We start from the raw sequence: 18119 nt of genomic DNA on the forward strand, positions 1-18119 counted from the left end.
TGGTGTTGATGTACATGGCCACGCAGATAGCTTCCGTAATGCTTACCTAGAATCCGTAGTTTCATACACAGGGACCTAGCAGCAAGAAATTGTTTGGTAGGAGAAAATCATCTTGTAAAGGTGGCTGATTTTGGTTTGGCTCGACTTATGAGAGACGACACTTACACTGCACACGCTGGGGCCAAGTTTCCAATTAAGTGGACTGCTCCTGAAGGCCTTGCTTATAATAAGTTTTCTACCAAGTCTGATGTTTGGGGTGAGTTCTACTTTTAAAAGAATTAAAAATAATGATATTGGTATTGACAGTCAAGTCATAAGTTTTAGTTTTGGCTTCAAGTAGTATTATTTTACTAAATCTTTAACTTGCTGCTTGTAAATTAGCCCTGTAAGGTGCTTAGTATAATAATGTATGCATAGTATATGTCAGTTTTAAATGTCATAGTTTAAAGAATCATAAGGGGGAAAAAAACTGGCTTGGCAAAGAAACATTTGAAACTGTGTAATAATTTTGGTTATTTTCAGGTAATAATATTTTCCAAAGTGTAACTTTCAATTCACTTTTACTTCTCTCTAAAACATGATGCTTTGTTTGATTTACATATTTTAATAAACTGTGGTTCATAATTATTTAGAAAACAGTTCTTCTCTGTTTATGTTTTAAATATCTAATTCAAGCTACTGTTTTGTCATAAAAGTTATTTATTTGTGATTATTGTCTCCCCCCTCTCCCATTTTTATTTGTTATTTAATTTGTTTTATGTAACACTTAACACTTGTTTTATTTGATTAACTGATGTTGCAGTAAGTTTTGTCTCACTATTAGTCATTCAGATATGTTGTTACATACCATACCTCCAGATATCCCTCGTAGAGTATTCTGAAGAACATCATAAGTACATGATCGTTATTTATGTGTCTTTGCGAAAGCACAGGCTTGTATTTGCTGAGAACTATTATAGTTTTGTTTTCTCTGTGAACTTCTTTGATGTTTTCAGGACAACTAATTGTTCCCACCCATTTATGACATTGTAACATAGTGAGGACAACTACAAGATAGCTATGTTTTAAAATAGTTGTAATCAAAATTTAAAACCATTAGAAAGAGCAAACTAAGTTGTTGAAGTTAGAGCAAATAAAATGGTATGAAAAGTAATTTATTGTTTTGTATGAAAGTAATAAAATATAATTTGTGAACAGTATAACATAATATAGTAAGGAGTTTAGAAAAGAGGAATAAACACAGAATCTGGGAATTTTTACATAGTTATTTAGATATCCTTTTCATTCATGAAATGTTTTCTTCAGTGACAGATAAGCCTTATTATGTTCAGAAAGTTTAGTAGGTGAATACAAGATGTTGGAGTGACTCAAATTCTTATTGTGCATTGTTGTTATGGTTATATTGTATTTAAACACTACACATAAATAAACTTTTTATGTATTAAAGAGAAAGTGTATTTATCAGACATCAATTCATTTCAAGCAAGATTATTGTTAGCAAAAATATTGATACACAATCTTACCTCATTGTGACAGATTAGGTTGTAAGTTCATTGATACATCTTTGTCAGTTTTAGCTGTGTTTCCTCCTGTTTATTTCCAGACGTCTTGGATTTTGTAATTGACAAACCAAATGTGTGAACTAATGTTGCATTGAAACTGATTGGATATATAAAATGGAACTTTCTGATCAGTGTAAAAAAAAAAATTAAAATTCTAAAATGTAACAAAAACAACATAAAAATTAATTAATAAGCAAATCAAATTCAGTTATTTTTTTTAGTTCAAACTAGATTATGTTTAATAATTGTATCGTAAGTTTCACACACTTTGGTTTAGTATTTTCACTGTGAAAAGGAACACAAGTTAATGGATATTTTTGACACCTTCCTAGTCCTGAAAGGGTTAAGTATGTTTCGTGAAAACAAACAATGCTATGAAATCACGAGTGATTCTTCAATTGGAAGGATGATGCCACCAGGTTTAAAATTGTCCTTCAGTTGCATGTGGAATTAAACCCTCATCAGGTCATGTATACTTCATATGTTATCCAGAAGAGCATCATTGTTGGGTCATGAGTACCTCTTTAGCTACAACTTAAAGACAATTTTCTCCTAGCATTAAGTACTTCAAGCGTGTCTAGAAGATCGGTATCATCAGGTAATAGATGAATCTTTTGTTTCTGAAAGAACAACATTATCTTCAAATCATGAGAACTACTTTTAGTTGTTTTTAGAAAACAGACATTCAAATATAATACTTTATTATATGTTACCCTTATAACCCGAGTAAGTGGGCTGCAGATTAAAATTGGTATTGCATGTTAGAAATATTAGTTAAATAGAGATAAGTTATAAACAGTTACTGTATATAAGATTATAGGTCAAGAGAATTAGCTAAAATTTGTAATTATAGATTAGGTTTAAAGAAGCAGTAAATTAGTAAAACATCTGTAACTGTGTATAAAATTAAACAAGTGAATTGGTTAAACATCTGTAACTGTGTATAAAATTAAACAAGTGAATTAGTTAAACATCTATAACTGTGTATAAAATTAAACAAGTGAATTGGTTAAACATCTGTAACTGTGTATAAAATTAAACAAGTGAATTGGTTAAACATCTGTGACTGTGTATAAAATTAAACAAGTGAATTAGTTAAACATCTGTAACTGTGTATAAAATTAAACAAGTGAATTAGTTAAACATCTATAACTGTGTATAAAATTAAACAAGTGAATTAGTTAAACATCTATAACTGTGTATAAAATTAAACAAGTGAATTAGTTAAACATCTATAACTGTGTATAAAATTAAACAAGTGAATTAGTTAAACATCTATAACTGTGTATAAAATTAAACAAGTGAATTGGTTAAACATCTGTAACTGTGTATAAAATTAAACAAGTGAAGTAGTTAAACATCTATAACTGTGTATAAAATTAAACAAGTGAATTAGTTAAACATCTATAACTGTGTATAAAATTAAACAAGTGAATTGGTTAAACATCTGTAACTGTGTATAAAATTAAACAAATGAATTAGTTAAACATCTATAACTGTGTATAAAATTAAACAAATGAATTAGTTAAACATCTGTAACTGTGTATAAAATTAAACAAATGAATTAGTTAAACATCTGTAACTGTGTATAAAATTAAACAAGTGAATTGGTTAAACACCTGTAACTGTGTATAAAATTAAACAAGTGAATTAGTTAAACATCTGTAACTGTGTATAAAATTAAACAAGTGAATTAGTTAAACATCTATAACTGTGTATAAAATTAAACAAGTGAATTAGTTAAACATCTATAACTGTGTATAAAATTAAACAAGTGAATTGGTTAAACATCTGTAACTGTGTATAAAATTAAACAAGTGAATTAGTTAAACATCTGTAACTGTGTATAAAATTAAACAAGTGAATTGGTTAAACATCTGTAACTGTGTATAAAATTAAACAAGTGAATTGGTTAAACATCTAACTGTGTATAAAATTAAACAAGTGAATTAGTTAAACATCTGTAACTGTGTATAAAATTAAACAAGTGAATTAGTTAAACATCTGTAACTGTGTATAAAATTAAACAAGTGAATTGGTTAAACATCTAACTGTGTATAAAATTAAACAAGTGAATTAGTTAAACATCTGTAACTGTGTATAAAATTAAACAAGTGAATTAGTTAAACATCTGTAACTGTGTATAAAATTAAACAAGTGAATTAGTTAAACATCTGTAACTGTGTATAAAATTAAACAAGTGAATTAGTTAAACATCTGTAACTGTGTATAAAATTAAACAAGTGAATTAGTTAAACATCTGTAACTGTGTATAAAATTAAACAAGTGAATTAGTTAAACATCTGTAACTGTGTATAAAATTAAACAAGTGAATTAGTTAAACATCTGTAACTGTGTATAAAATTAAACAAGTGAATTAGTTAAACATCTGTAACTGTGTATAAAATTAAACAAGTGAATTAGTTAAACATCTGTAACTGTGTATAAAATTAAACAAGTGAATTAGTTAAACATCTGTAACTGTGTATAAAATTAAACAAGTGAATTGGTTAAACATCTGTAACTGTGTATAAAATTAAACAAGTGAATTAGTTAAACATCTATAACTGTGTATAAAATTAAACAAGTGAATTGGTTAAACATCTGTAACTGTGTATAAAATTAAACAAGTGAATTAGTTAAACATCTATAACTGTGTATAAAATTAAACAAGTGAATTAGTTAAACATCTATAACTGTGTATAAAATTAAACAAGTGAATTAGTTAAACATCTATAACTGTGTATAAAATTAAACAAGTGAATTAGTTAAACATCTGAACTGTGTATAAAATTAAACAAGTGAATTGGTTAAACATCTGTAACTGTGTATAAAATTAAACAAGTGAATTAGTTAAACATCTATAACTGTGTATAAAATCAAACAAGTGAATTAGTTAAACATCTATAACTGTGTATAAAATCAAACAAGTGAATTAGTTAAACATCTATAACTGTGTATAAAATTAAACAAGTGAATTAGTTAAACATCTATAACTATAATTTATTAAAGTTGATTTATATTTCTGAACACTGTTGTATTTAATGTGAGTCCACTGCTTAGTTTATTTATATTAATCTTTGTGAATTGTAATTCATAGAAGTTATTCACTAGAATGGATTTTTCTTCATGTCTGTAGCTTTTGGCATCTTACTGTGGGAACTGGCCACATATGGAATGTCTCCTTATCCTGGAGTTGAGCTAACAGATGTTTATCATATGCTGGAAACTGGATACCGAATGGAGTGCCCACCAGGATGTCCACCAAAGGTCTATGAGCTAATGAGACAGTGTGAGTGATAATATTCCATATAGATACAACTACAAAGTTTTACCGTTCTTACCTTCCTGTTTTGTAACTCGTTCCTTTGGGATGCTGTACATTTGAATGGAATATGTGTAATATCACTAACTTCATTATTATGAAAGTATGGTGTTTCTTATGCCATGAGTTATGACCTAATGGGATATGTTTTTACACTGAGTACACTCTATTCTGCTGGCTCTAAGTTGTAACTAACACACCAGTATTTACTCTTTCTGTGGCAAAGCAGTCCATTATGCTTGGTTTAAAAATTTCAATGTAAAAGTCTCCTCAAGTCCATGGTCATTGATTTAGGTGTAGAAAATTGTTTCTTTATTCCAGTTTGTTTAGTAAGTAACTTTAACTTTTTTTAAGGATATTATAATATACTCAAGTAAAATATTAAAACTGTTATAGGAACTTAAAGAAGATGTAACCTTACAAGATAAGATATAAGAATGCAGACAGCAAGGAGACATCTGTTCCTTAAGCATTCTACCTGCATACCCACCTTTGAGAACAAATTAAGATTTCGACCTCTTACAGATTTTTTCCAAAAATTGCCAAATTTAGAATTAAACTCATGGGATGTGCTCACTTACACTATTGAAGGAGAACTCGTTCCATAGTTCATTCACCTAAGATGAAACTGGAACCTAGCCTACCTTTTCAAAGTATTAAATTTATTCTGTCATCTTCAAAGAAACTGAAGACCTTTATCTTGTTGGTTCTTTAGGATAAACTTGTGAACTTAAATGTTAGCACCTTTACCCTTCTTTCCTCAAGAAGAAATAGAGAAATGTTAACCTATTTCCATGAGGTAACATTTCCTGGACTCATCTTAATGGCAGTCCTTTGCAGAGGTTCCCATAAGTCAATATCGTTTCTTGGACGAGGTAATCAAAACTGTAAAACATACATAAAATGAGGCCTGATTAGTTCACATTAGATAAAAATCTTCAATTTCAATTTTAAATCTGAACTCATCTGTTTTGTTCCTGATAGATACTCTTGATATTAATATAGTAGCCACTAAATTTATCTGTCAATTTGAAAGACTTCAAAACTGCAATTTACTTGTTTATTCTATAAATATTTTTTAAGTCTGTTCATTGCCCAAAGCTCTCTAATCAGTTTGTTTATTTCCATGCACCTAAACTCCCTCATTGTTATACAAATTCAGTTTAAATTATATGTAACAAATTTTTTTTAGAACTTCTTCAAATGTCTTGCTCTATATTCTTTTCTCTCTTCCAGCACTGGTTCTGTCCATGGAACTGACCTCATAACTGTTTGTGCTTGTTTTCATTCTGTAGCTTTTACATTAATAAGCATATGTTAATGAAATTTGGCAGATTATTAATAAACATTAGATTACTTTCATATTCAGAATATCAAATTTTTTATTATGTCTGAAAGTCTGTTAAGACTGTTTTCTCATGTATGGAAAGAGTTATTGTGAATCCTTTCTGTTGCACATAATTCACCCCTGTACTGAAAACTATCTTTAGGTCCACCAGCCCATATTTTCCCTGCACTTTAATATAGTTTCAGACTTTATTCTAATTTGTAGTGCTTGTGTTGCAGGCTGGCTGTGGGAACCTCTCGACAGGCCTACTTTTAAAGACGCTCACCACACTTTAGAAACTATGTTTCAGAATTCTAGCATAACAGAAGGTAAGCGAATTGTATGTAGATATAAATAAGAGGGAAAGAAATTCTCAGACATAACCTAAACTCTAAATATTCAACACATCGTATTCTCTTTTCCTTCTTAAAGAGAAAATGTTTTATAGGTGTAAATAAATTCCAAAAACAATATTAATATAGTTTATTTTTAAAAAGAGAATGCACTGATATTTAAACTCAAATAAATGTACACACACACACATGTAGCTTCAGTGAACTTAATACTTGTATCATAGCATGTAGTTATAAATGGTTGCTTGTCAGAAGCAAACAGAATTAATATGACATTCAGTAAATTACATGGTATATATATACGAGGTAGAAGAAGAGATATCTATTACTTATAATTTATCATAGCATTAGTAGATTAGTTGCTTAGCTTCCATTTTAGATGCTGTATAAAAAATACTCACTCCACAATTAAATGTAAGCATTTAGTAAGTTACAAGCAACATTAGCTTGTTATACTGTTAGTGGAGTACTATTTTTCTGAGCTTAGTATCCCAAGGTTTGATGTACGTACTTAGAAAATTGCATTTATAAAGGGTCACTTTCACATGGATGTTACAAAAGACTCGCAGTTGATGGTAACTTAAAAAACATACTTATTGTAGATCTTAATCACAATTAAGTTTTTTTTCTGTAGGCCCTAACTCAGATTGAACTGTATAAAGTAGAAAACATTAAATTATTTTTCATATTAATGACCCCCTCACAAAATGCAAGTTCAATAATACCTTGAGAAAATTTATAACATAACTTGGTTTGTGCTTCGTGTACTCAACCATTTAACTGAAAATCACTAAAAGACAAAAAAAATGTTATTGTTTTTATTTTACTATTGATAATTAAGAGAAAAAGAAATACATATTCAAAACATTGAGCTGAAAGGTAATTTAAACCTTCAACAGTAAACTGTTTCAAACAAAATCTTAAGTTTTGTGTTATAATAGCAATTCTCTTCTGTTTGTTTTGTGAGGATATTTTCAGAACTTCATGATCAAATCAAAGACATTATCAAAGGTTGTTTTAGTAAACTAACTTCTCCAGACTTCTGGAAAGTTATCGAACTATAACAACTCTTGTATACTACTGGTGGTGTATAATAGTATATTATCTTGGTGTAAACCTCTTGAAGTTTATGATAGTATACCAACTTCTGTACACTACTTTAGGTTTATTATAGTATACCAACTTCTCTACACTACTATAGGTTTATGACAGTGTACCAACTTCTATACACTACTATAGGTTTATGACAGTGTACCAACTTCTGTACACTACCATATGTTTATGACAGTGTACCAACTTCTGTACACTACTATAGGTTTATGATAGTATACCAACTTCTGTACACTACTATATGTTTATGATAGTATACCAACTTCTGTACACTACTATAGGTTTATGACAGTATACCAACTTCTGTACACTACTATATGTTTATGACAGTGTACCAACTTCTGTACACTACTATAGGTTTATGACAGTGTACCAACTTCTGTACACTACTATAGGTTTATGACAGTGTACCAACTTCTGTACACTACTATATGTTTATGACAGTGTACCAACTTCTGTACACTACTATAGGTTTATGATAGTATACCAACTTCTGTACACTACTATATGTTTATGATAGTATACCAACTTCTGTACACTACTATAGGTTTATGACAGTATACCAACTTCTGTACACTACTATATGTTTATGACAGTGTACCAACTTCTGTACACTACTATAGGTTTATGACAGTGTACCAACTTCTGTACACTACTATATGTTTATGACAGTATACCAACTTCTGTACACTACTATAGGTTTATGACAGTATACCAACTTCTTTACACTACTATATGTTTATGACAGTGTACCAACTTCAGTACACTACTATAAGTTTATGATAGTATACCAACTTCTGTACACTATTATAGGTTTATGACAGTACACCAACTTCTGTACACTACTATAGGTTTATGACAGTATACCAACTTCTGTACACTACTATATGTTTATGATAGTATACCAACTTCTGTACACTACTATAGGTTTATGACAGTATACCAACTTCTGTACACTACTATAGGTTTATGACAGTATACCAACTTCTGTACACTACTATAGGTTTATGACAGTATACCAACTTCTGTACACTACTATAGGTTTATGACAGTATACCAACTTCTGTACACTACTATAGGTTTATGACAGTATACCAACTTCTGTACACTACTATAGGTTTATGACAGTATACCAACTTCTGTACACTACTATAGGTTTATGACAGTATACCAACTTCTGTACACTACTAAATGTTTATGACAGTGTACCAAATTCTGTACACTACTATAGGTTTATAACAGTGTACCAACTTCTGTACACTACTATATGTTTATGACAGTATACCAACTTCTGTACACTACTATAGGTTTATGACAGTATACCAACTTCTGTACACTACTATAGGTTTATGATAGTACACCAACTTCTGTGCACTACTCTATGTTTATGACAGTGTACCAACTTCTGTACACTACTATAGGGTTTATGACAGTGTACCAAGTTCTGTAGACTACTATATCTTTATGTCAGTATACTAACTTCTGTACACTACTATAGGTTTATGACAGAATACCAACTTCTATTCACTACTATATGTTTATGACAGTGTACCAACTTCTCTACACTACTATAGGTTTATGACAGTGTACCAACTTCTGTACACTACTATATGTTTATGACAGTATACCAATTTCTGTGCACGATTTTATGTTTATGACAGTGTACCAACTTCTGTAAACAACCATAGGTTTATGACAGTGTACCAACTTCTGTACACTACTATAGGTTTATGACAGTGTACCAACTTCTGTACACTACTAAATGTTTATGACAGTGTACCAAATTCTGTACACTACTATATGTTTATGATAGTACACCAACTTCTGTACACTACTATAGGTTTATGACAGTATACCAACTTCTGTACACTACTATAGGTTTATGACAGTATACCAACTTCTGTACACTACTATAGGTTTATGACAGTATACCAACTTCTGTACACTACTATAGGTTTATGACAGTATACCAACTTCTGTACACTACTATAGGTTTATGATAGTACACCAACTTCTGTGCACTACTATATGTTTATGACAGTGTACCAACTTCTGTACACTACCATAGGTTTATGACAGTGTACCAACTTCTGTAGACTACTATAGGTTTATGACACTGTACCAACTTCTGTAGACTACTATATCTTTATGACAGTGTATTAATTTCTGTACACAACTATTTGTTTATGACAGTGTACCAACTTTTGTACACAACTATTTGTTTATGACAGTGTACCAACTTTTGTACACTACTATAGGTTTATGATAGTATACCAACTTCTGTACACTACTATAGGTTTATGATAGTATACCAACTTCTCTACACTACTACAGGTTTATGATAGTATACCAACTTCTGTACACTTCTATATGTTTATGACTGTACCAACTTCTGTACACTAGTGTAGGTTTATGATAGTATACCAACTTCTGTACACTTCTATATGTTTATGACAGTGTACCAACTTCTGTACACTAGTGTAGGTTTATGATAGTATACTAACTTCTGTACACAACTATTTGTTTATGACAGTGTACCAACTTTTGTACACTACTATAAGTTTATGACAGTGTACCAACTTCTGTACACTACTACAGGTTTATGACAGTGTACCAACTTCTGTACACAACTATATGTTTATGATAGTGTACCAACTTCTGTGCACTACCATATGTTTATGACAGTGTACTAACTTCTGTACACTAGTATAGGTTTATGACAGTGTGCTAACTTCTATACACTACTATATGTTTATGACAGTTTACTAACTTCTGTACACTACTATAGATTTATGATAGTATACCAACTTCTGTACACAACTATAAGTTTATGAAAGTATACCAACGTCTGTACACTACTATACGTTTATGATAGTATACGAACTTCTGTATATGATATTATACCAACTTCTCTACACTACTATATGTTTATGATAGTGTACCAACTTTTGTACACTACTATAGGTTTAAGACAGTGTACCAACTTCTGTACACTACTATAGGTTTATGACAGTGTGTCAACTTCTGTACACTACTATAGGTTTAGGACAGTGTACCAACTTCTGTACACTACTATATTTTTATGACAGTGTACCAACTTCTGTACACTACTATTGGTTTATGACAGTGAAACAACTTCTGTACACAACTATATGTTTTAAACAGTGTACCAACATCTGTACACTACTATAGGTTTAAGATACTATACTAATTTATGTACAATACTATATGTTTATGACAGTGTACCAACTTGTGTACACTACTATAAGTTTATGACAGTGTACCAACTTCTGTACACTACTATAGGTTTATGACAGTGTACCAACTTCTGTACACTACTATAGGTTTATGACAGTGTACCAACTTCTGTACACTACTATAGGTTTATGACAGTGTACCAACTTCTGTACACTACTATAGGTTTATGACAGTGTACTAACTTCTGTACACTACTATAGGTTTATCACAGTATACAAACTTCTGCGCACTACTGTATGTTTATGTCAGTATACCAACTTCTGTACACTACTATATGTTTATGACAGTTTATTAACTTCTGTACACTACTATAGGTTTATGACAGTGTACCAACTTCTGTACACTACTATATGTTTTAAACAGTGTACCAACATTTGTACACTACTATAGGTTTAAGATACTATACTAATTTATGTACAATACTATATGTTTATGACAGTGTACCAACTTTTGTACACTACTATAAGTTTATGACAGTGTACCAACTTTTGTACACTACTATAAGTTTATGACAGTGTACCAACTTCTGTACACTACAATACGTTTATGACAGTGTACCAACTTCTGTACACTAATATATCTTTGTCAGTATACCAACTTCTGTACACTACTATAGGTTTATGACAGTGTACCAACTTCTGTACACTACTATTTGTTTATGACAGTGTACCAACTTCTGTACACTACTATTTGTTTATGACAGTGTACCAACTTCTGTACACTACTATATGTTTGTGACAGTGTACCAACTTCTGTGCACTACTCTATGTTTATGACAGTGTACCAACTTCTGTACACTACCATAGGTTTGTGACAGTATACCAACTTCTTTACACTACTATAGGTTTATGACAGTATACCAACTTCTGTACACTACTATAGGTTTATGACAGTATACCAACTTCTGTACACTACTATAGGTTTATGATAGTACACCAACTTCTGTGCACTACTCTATGTTTATGACAGTGTACCAACTTCTGTACACTACCATAGGTTTATGACAGTGTACCAATTTCTGTGCACGAGTTTATGTTTATGACAGTGTACCAACTTCTGTAAACAACCATAGGTTTATGACAGTGTACCAACTTCTGTACACTACTATAGGTTTATGACAGTATACCAACTTCTGTACACTACTATAACTTTATTATAGTATACCAACTTCTGTTCACTACTATTGGTTTATGATAGTATACCAACTTCTGTACAATACAAAAAGTTTATGATAGTTTACCAACTTCTGTACACTACTATACATTTATGATAGTATACCAACTTCTGTACACTACTATATGTTTATGATAGTATACCAACTTCTGTACACTACGATATGTTTATGACAGTGTACCAACTTCTGTACACTACTATAGGTTTATGACTGTATTCCAACTTCTGTACACTACTATAGGTTTATGATATTATACCAATTTCTGTACACTACTATAGGTTTATGATAGTATACCAACTTCTGTACACTACTATAGGTTTATGATAGTATACCAACTTCTGTACACTACTATAGGTTTATGACAGTATACCAACTTCTGTACACTACTATAGGTTTATGATAGTATACCAACTTCTGTACACTACTATAGGTTTATGATAGTATACCAACTTCTGTACACTACTATAGGTTTAATATAGTATAACAACTTTTCTACACTACTATATGTTTATGATAGTGTACAAACTTCTGTACACTACTATAGGTTTAAGACAGTGTACCAACTTCTGTGCACTACTATTGGTTTATGACAGTAAAAACTTCTGTACACTACTATAGGTTTAGGACAGTGTACCAACTTCTGTACACTACTATATTTTTATGACAGTATGCCAACTTCTGTACACTACTATTGGTTTATGACAGTGAAACAACTTCTGTACACTACTATAGGTTTAAGATACTATACAAATTTATGTGCAATACTATATATTTATGACAGTGTACCAACTTTTGCACACTACTATAAGTTTATGACAGTGTACCAACTTCTGTACACTACTATATGTTTATGACAGTATACCAACTTCTCTACACTACTATAGCTTTATGACAGTATACCAACTTCTGTACACTACTATAGGTTTATGACAGTATACCAACTTTACACTACTATATGTTTATGACAGTGTACCAACTTCTGTACACTACTATAAGTTTATGATAGTATACCAACTTCTGTACACAACTATAGGTTTATGATAGTATACTAACTTTTGTACACAACTATTTGTTTATGACAGTATACCAACTTCTGTACACTACTATAGGTTTATGACAGTATACCAACTTCTGTACACTACTATAGGTTTATGACAGTATACCAATTTCTGTTCACTACTATAGGTTTATGACAGTGTACCAACTTCTGTACACTACTACATGTTTATGACAGTATACCAACTTCTCTCCACTACTATGGGTTTATGACAGTGTACCAACTTCTGTACACAACTATATTTTTATGACAGTGAACCAACTTCTGTAAACTACTATAGGTTTATGACAGTGTACCATCTTCTGTAAACTACTATAGGTTTATTACAGTGTGCTAACTTCTGTACACTACTATAGGTTTATCACAGTATATCAACTTCTGTACACCACTATAGGTTTATGATAGTACACCAACTTCTGTGCACTACTCTATGTTTATGACAGTGTACCAACTTCTGTACACTACTATAGGTTTATGACAGTGTACCAAGTTCTGTAGACTACTATATCTTTATGTCAGTATACCAACTTCTGTACACTACTATGGGTTTATGACAGAATACCAACTTCTGTACACTACTATATGTTTATGACAGTGTACCAACTTCTGTACACTACTATATGTTTATGACAGTGTACCAACTTCTGTACACTACAATAGGTTTATGACAGTATACCAACTTCTGTACACTACTATATGTTTATGACAGTATACCAACTTCTGTACACTACTATATGTTTATGACAGTATACCAACTTCTGTACACTACTATAGGTTTATGACAGTATAACAACTTCTGTACACTACTATAGGTTTATGACAGTATACCAATTTCTGTGCACTACTTTATGTTTATGACAGTGTACCAACTTCTGTAAACAACTATAGGTTTATGACAGTGTACCAACTTCTGTACACTACTATAACTTTATTATAGTATACCAACTTCTGTTTACTACTATAGGTTTATGATAGTATACCAACTTCTGTACAATACAAAAAGTTTATGATAGTTTACCAACTTCTGTACACTACTATACGTTTATGATAGTATACCAACTTCTGTACACTACGATATGTTTATGATAGTATACCAACTTCTGTACACTACTATATGTTTATGATAGTATACCAACTTCTGTACACTACTATATGTTTATGACAGTGTTCCAACTTCTGTACACTACTATAGGTTTATGACTGTATTCCAACTTCTGTACACTACTATAGGTTTATGATATTATACCAATTTCTGTACACTACTATAGGTTTATAATAGCATACCAACTTCTGTACACTACTATAGGTTTATGATAGTATACCAACTTCTGTACACTACTATAGGTTTATGATAGTATATGAACTTCTGTACACTACTATAGGTTTATGATAGTATACCAACTTCTGTACACTACTCTAGGTTTATGATAGTATACCAACTTCTGTACACTACTATATGTTTATGATAGTGTACCAACTTCTCTACACTACTATATGTTTATGATAGTGTACCAACTTCTGTACACTACTATAGGTTTATGACAGTGTACCAACTTCTGTACACTACTATAGGTTTATGACAGTGTACCAACTTCTGTACACTACTATAGGTTTATGACAGTGTACCAACTTCTGTACACAACTATATGTTTTAAACAGTGTACCAACATTTGTACACTACTATAGGTTTAAGATACTATACTAATTTATGTACAATACTATATGTTTATGACAGTGTACCAACTTTTGTACACTACTATAAGTTTATGACAGTGTACCAACTTCTGTACACTACAATACGTTTATGACAGTGTACCAACTTCTGCACACTACTATAAGTTTATGACAGTTTACCAACTTCTGTACACTACTATATCTTTATGTCAGTAAACCAACTTCTGTACACTACTATAGGTTTATGACAGTGTACCAACTTCTGTACACTACTATATGTTTATGACAGTGTACCAACTTCTGTACACTACTATTTGTTTATGACAGTATACCAACTTCTGTACACTACTATAGGTTTATGACAGTATACCAACTTCTGTACACTACTATAGGTTTATGACAGTATACCAACTTCTGTACACTACTATAGGTTTATGACAGTGTACCAACTTCTGTACACTACTATATGTTTATGACAGTATACCAACTTCTGTCCACTACTATGGGTTTATGACAGTGTACCAACTTCTGTACACTACTATATTTTTATGACAGTGAACCAACTTCTGTAAACTACTATAGGTTTATGACAGTGTACCATCTTCTGTAAACTACTATAGGTTTATTACAGTGTGCTAACTTCTGTACACTACTATAGGTTTATGACAGTATATCAACTTCTGTACACCACTATAGGTTTATGATAGTACACCAACTTCTGTGCACTACTATATGTTTATGACAGTGTACCAACTTCTGTACACTACCATAGGTTTATGACAGTGTACCAAGTTCTGTACACTACTATATCTTTATGTCAGTATACCAACTTCTGTACACTACTATGGGTTTATGACAGAATACCAACTTCTGTACACTACTATATGTTTATGACAGTGTACCAACTTCTGTACACTACTATATGTTTATGACAGTGTACCAACTTCTGTACACTACTATAGGTTTATGATAGTATACCAACTTCTGTACACAACTATAGGTTTATGATAGTATACTAACTTTTGTACACAACTATTTGTTTATGACAGTGTACCAACTTTTGTACACTACTATAGGTTTATGATTGTATACCAACTTCTGTACACTACTATATGTTTATGACAGTATACCAACTTCTGTACACTACTATATGTTTATGACAGTATACCAACTTCTGTACACTACTATATGTTTATGACAGTATACCAACTTCTGTACACTACTATAGGTTTATGACAGTATAACAACTTCTGTACACTACTATAGGTTTATGACAGTATACCAACTTCTGTGCACTATTTTATGTTTATGACAGTGTACCAACTTCTGTAAACAACCATAGGTTTATGACAGTGTACCAACTTCTGTACACTACTATAACTTTATTATAGTATACCAACTTCTGTTCACTACTATAGGTTTATGATAGTATACCAACTTCTGTACAATACAAAAAGTTTATGATAGTTTACCAACTTCTGTACACTACGATATGTTTATGATAGTATACCAACTTCTGTACACTACGATATGTTTATGATAGTATACCAACTTCTGTACACTACGATATGTTTATGACAGTGTTCCAACTTCTGTACACTACTATAGGTTTATGACTGTATTCCAACTTCTGTACACTACTATAGGTTTATGATATTATACCAATTTCTGTACACTACTATAGGTTTATAATAGCATACCAACGTCTGTACACTACTACAGGTTTATGATAGTATACCAACTTCTGTACACTACTGTAGGTTTATGATAGTATATGAACTTCTGTACAGTACTATAGGTTTATGATAGTATACCAACTTCTGTACACTATTCTAGGTTTATGATAGTATAACAACTTCTGTACACTACTATAGGTTTATTATATTATACCAACTTCTCTACACTACTATATGTTTATGATAGTGTACCAACTTCTGTACACTACTATGGGTTTATGACAGTGTACCAACTTCTGTACACAACTATATTTTTGTGACAGTGAACCAACTTCTGTAAACTACTATAGGTTTATGACAGTGTACCATCTTCTGTAAACTACTATAGGTTTATTACAGTGTGCTAACTTCTGTACACTACTATAGGTTTATGACAGTACACCAACTTATCTACACAACTATATGTTTATGATAGTATACCAACTTCTATACACTACTATAGGTTTAGGACAGTGTACCAACTTCTCTACATTAGTATAGGTTTATGATAGTATACCAATTTCTGTACACTACTATAGGTTTATGACAGTTTACCAACTTCTGTACACTACTTTAGGTTTATGACAGTATATCTACTTCTGTACACTACAATAGGTTTATGACAGTATACCGACTTCTATACACTACTATATGTTTATGACAGTGTACCAACTTCTGTACACTACTATAGGTTTATGACAGTGTACCAACTTCTATACACTACTACAGGTTTATGACAGTGTACCAACTTCTGTACACAACTATATGTTTTAAACAGTGTACCAACATTTGTACACTACTATAGGTTTAAGATACTATACTAATTTATGTACAATACTATATGTTTATGACAGTGTACCAACTTCTGCACACTACTATAAGTTTATGACAGTTTACCAACTTCTGTACACTACTATATCTTTATGTCAGTAAACCAACTTCTGTACACTACTTTAGGTTTATGACAGTGTACCAACTTCTGTACACTACTATATGTTTATGACAGTGTACCAACTTCTGTACACTACTATTTCTTTATGACAGTGTACCAACTTCTGTACACTACTATATGTTTATGATAGTATACCAATTTCTGTACATTACTATAGGTTTATGACAGTATACCAACTTCTGTACACTACTATAGGTTTATGACAGTATACCAAATTCTGTACAATACTATAGGTTTATGACAGTATACCAACTTCTGTACACTACTATAGGTTTATGATAGTACACCAACTTCTGTGCACTACTCTATGTTTATGACAGTGTACCAACTTCTGTACACTACCATAGGTTTATGACAGTGTACCAAGTTCTGTAGACTACTATATCTTTATGTCAGTATACCAACTTCTGTACACTACTATAGGTTTATGACAGAATACCAACTTCTGTACACTACTATAGGTTTATGACAGTGTACCAACTTCTGTACACTACTATATGTTTATGACAGTGTACCAACTTCTGTACACTACTATAGGTTTATGATTGTATACCAACTTCTGTACACTACTATATGTTTATGACAGTATACCAACTTCTGTACACTACTATA

At 31.2% G+C, this 18119-nt stretch overlaps 1 pseudogene across 1 annotated transcript in view; it reads left to right on the forward strand.

Moving 5' to 3' along the window:
- The first annotated feature begins 8 nt into the window (after nt 1-8).
- LOC143228309 (uncharacterized) overlaps nt 9-18119 on the forward strand; it is a 34946-nt pseudogene continuing 16835 nt past the window's right edge. The window contains exons 1-3 of the transcript XR_013015314.1: nt 9-256; nt 4702-4854; nt 6454-6543. The product of XR_013015314.1 is annotated as an uncharacterized LOC143228309 (transcript). The remainder of the gene's footprint in view (nt 257-4701; nt 4855-6453; nt 6544-18119) is intronic.

This window comes from Tachypleus tridentatus, chromosome 10 (genome assembly GCF_004210375.1).
Source record: "Tachypleus tridentatus isolate NWPU-2018 chromosome 10, ASM421037v1, whole genome shotgun sequence".
Taxonomy (NCBI): Eukaryota; Metazoa; Arthropoda; class Merostomata; order Xiphosura; family Limulidae; genus Tachypleus; species Tachypleus tridentatus.